The following is a 3,489-nucleotide window of genomic DNA, read 5'->3' on the forward strand; positions in this document are numbered from 1 at the left end:
GTGACTCAGAACTGCAGACGGGCATAAGGCAAGCTTTCTATCTTTACTGGATTCTGAGTTGAAATTAGCAAATTTATTGCACTTTTCTCATTTCTTGCCCATATTAATGGCACAAATAAAATAAATGCTGCTTTCTTGTTAATTGAGGTCAATAAAACATGGTGGCCTCCTTATGTCAATATCTAGAGCTCATTGAGTCAGTCAATGGAAGGAGTGACAAGACAGTTTCCTGCATAATTATCACCTCTTTCATCCTTTTGTCAGAGTTAATCTAAGAATGAAGGGAACAACACAGATTATTCTGGCTCTCTTCAAGTCAAGCCAGGGCAGAAGGCCAGGTAGGCAAGCCAACATGAATGCCAGCTTTGGAACCAAGAAACAAATGTCCACATTACTGCCTTTTGTTAAAATGTAGATTATGAAAATTAATTACCAAGGATTATGTTTCTTTTCTCCAGTGGTGTATACACACACACATACACACACACACACTTAAAGACAAATTAACAGAATGAGGGGGATACTGTTCTCTTTGAAAGAGAACATTTTTTGGGGTGACTAGGTGGCACAGTGAATAGAGCACCAGCCCTGGAGTCCGGAGGACCTGGGTTCAGATCCAGCCTCAGACACTTAACACAAAAAATAGCCGTGTGACCTCAGGCAAGTCACTTAACTCCAATTGCCCTCCAAAAAGCAAAACAAAACAAAACAAAACCAAAAGAGAACGTTTTTCCCTTCGTTTTCATTTTAAGTAGTCATTTAGGGTTAGCTGCTTTGGATTATATTGCTCCAATCTTCTTTTTATTTTTTCCTGTTCTTTATTTCTCTGATATAATTTCCTCTTTTACTTAAACTTTACTTCAGAGATTGGTAACATAACTCACAATTTCAAGGGCTGTCCAGCTCTCACATTACAATTACTCTAAAGACCATCATATTCTTTGCTCTGCCCTCATCATCTTAAAATCAGGTTCTCAAAGTTGGAAGGGTACTCAGAGACCATTTAATCCAACATTGACCTGTTCATGAATTACCTCTCCAATGATCCGGTAACCAGTGTTTGTACAAAAATTCCGACTACCTCCCAAGGCAGTCTATTCCACTTTCGGAGATCTCTTATTATTAGGAAGTTTTCTGGGCCTCAAGCCACATTGCAAACTTCCATCTATTGCTCCTGTAAGCAAGAGTTCTTAACCTGGAATCTGTTAGTGTTTTTGTATATAAATATATATTATAGATAGATAGATAATTGTATTTCCATAAAATTGATTTCATTTGTAATGCTATGTATTTCAGAGTATGCATTTAAAACCTTTATTTTGAAAAGGGTTCCATAAGCTTTGCAATACTACTGTAAGCATGGCACCAAACAACTTAAGAACCTCTGCTTTATAGGGAAATACAGCCGAGTTGGCTATATACAATGGCTGAAAATACAGCCTCAAAGTTATAGTTTTGCTACTGACAAATATATACAATAAAAGAAGAAATGGAAGCTAAGTGGGTGGAAAATGATGACCTTCTTTCTCTCACCCTTTTTCTGGCTCAAATTCATTTGCATACTAAGCCTGAGAGGATTTAAGGAATTGCTAACCCTAATTTAGATAGTTGTCTAGGTCAGAGGATTGCAATCTATACCAGATCTAAGAATCCAGTATAAAACCTAGGACCCCTTTCTCTTCTTTATGGGACACCCAAAATAGTTGCCCCAGTTTCAAGGTGTTACCTCAGTCTGTATTCCTTCAATATCATAGCTTGCAAGCCCCCACAAATGTGTGTTTTCCTTATTAGTCAGCCAAGGGTACAAATAGTACAAAGTAAAGGCATTTGATAAACTATAAAGTAGCAGTAGGACAGTCCCTCCATAAACCCAGGACACATCCTTTCACAAATTCATACACCTTCAGGAAAGGTGCTTTCTGCCTCTCCCTTTCTAACAAGCTTTTCTACATCACTCTGCTGGTCTTGTGCTCCCTGCTGGGCAATGCTTTCCACTACCAGCTTCTGGGATTTATCTCTTCAGGGCCATCAGCCACTCAGGTTCAGTCTGCTAAGATGTGATGACTAAAAGCTTTAGGCTGATAAGGGTAGGCTCATGGCTCTTTAGTTATAGCTAGATGAAATCCAGTAATAAAAAAACAGTCTGCAATTAAGTAATTTCTTCTTTATTTCTGAATTATGACGTGCTATATAAAATTTAGCTACTATTCTTATGAATGAGTGAAAGTCATTTAATAAGTCCTTATGTGCCAAGCACTTGTATGGAGCCCTAGAGAATACAAAAATTAATACAAAAGTGAATACAATTATTATTACTATTATTGCTATTATTCCAATGCTTAAAGTGGAGTCTTGTGATCTAGACAACTGTTTGATTAAGTGTTAGCATTTATCAAAATCTTCTCTGCCTTCATAGCATGCAAATAAATTGAGCTAATAAAAAAGATGAGAGAAGGAAGCAGGGTTATCCTTCTATATCCATCCTCCTTTTATTATGTATATATGTAAGCAGCACAAACTACTCCTAATTTTGAATTGTGCTTTCACCCTTCATTCCTGATTTTCCCCTAATTACTCTAACTTCTGTAACTTACATGTCATATAATTGATAAGTTTGCAGTCTACCCAGACCCTCAGATCTTTTACACAGAAATTTTTTTCTAGCTAAATGTCTCTTACCTTTCATTTATGAAGTTCAGATTTTTTAACCCATATAAAATTTTACATTTATTCCCATAAAATTTCATCTTACTAGATTTGGTCTAATGTTCAAGGCTGTCAGAATCTTTTTGGATACTGACTCCATCCACTGTATTAGCTGTCCCAGCTTGGTGTATCCTGCAGTTATTTCAAGCATGCCATCTAGGACTTTGTCCAAAGACCAAGCACAAATCCCTGGAATATTCCAGTGGAGACTTTCGAGGCTGTGAGGAAGTGTGGACAGTGTTGAACTAGAAATCAGACCTGGTTTTGAATCTTGCCTCACATACTAATTGTGTTATTTTGGGCAAATTAAAAAAAAAACCTCACTGAGTCTCAGTTTCCCTACCCATAAAATGACTATAATAGCACTTAATCAGTCATGCGGGATCAAAAGTGTTTTGCACATTTTAAAGTAATGTCATTTAAAATAAATGTCATCCATTATGAAGTTGACAATGAATCATTTATAATGGTCCTTTGGGTCCAGTCATTCAACCAGGCAAATCTGTGTCTTGACTAGAATGGAATAAGGCTAGCATGCAGATCATTCAGATTAGTGCCTGAGACCTTGATATGCCTGGCTGCATCTGCTTGTGTCTTTTCCTCCTTTACTAAATTTAGAGAAAGACTTGACTGAGGGCTTAAAAAACAGTAAAGTTCATAAAAAGAAAAAAAAGCACTTACTAAGTTTTAAAACAGTGATTTCAAAAAACAATTATGTTGAAACTACATTTATTGAGTTTACAAATCGAGTTAAAAACAATTTAATTTGAAAAGACTTTCAGT

The sequence above is a fragment of the Petaurus breviceps genome, unplaced genomic scaffold (genome assembly GCF_028583685.1).
Source record: "Petaurus breviceps papuanus isolate PSGF00001 unplaced genomic scaffold, PetGlider_PUasm1.0 90626, whole genome shotgun sequence".
NCBI classification, from domain to species: Eukaryota; Metazoa; Chordata; class Mammalia; order Diprotodontia; family Petauridae; genus Petaurus; species Petaurus breviceps.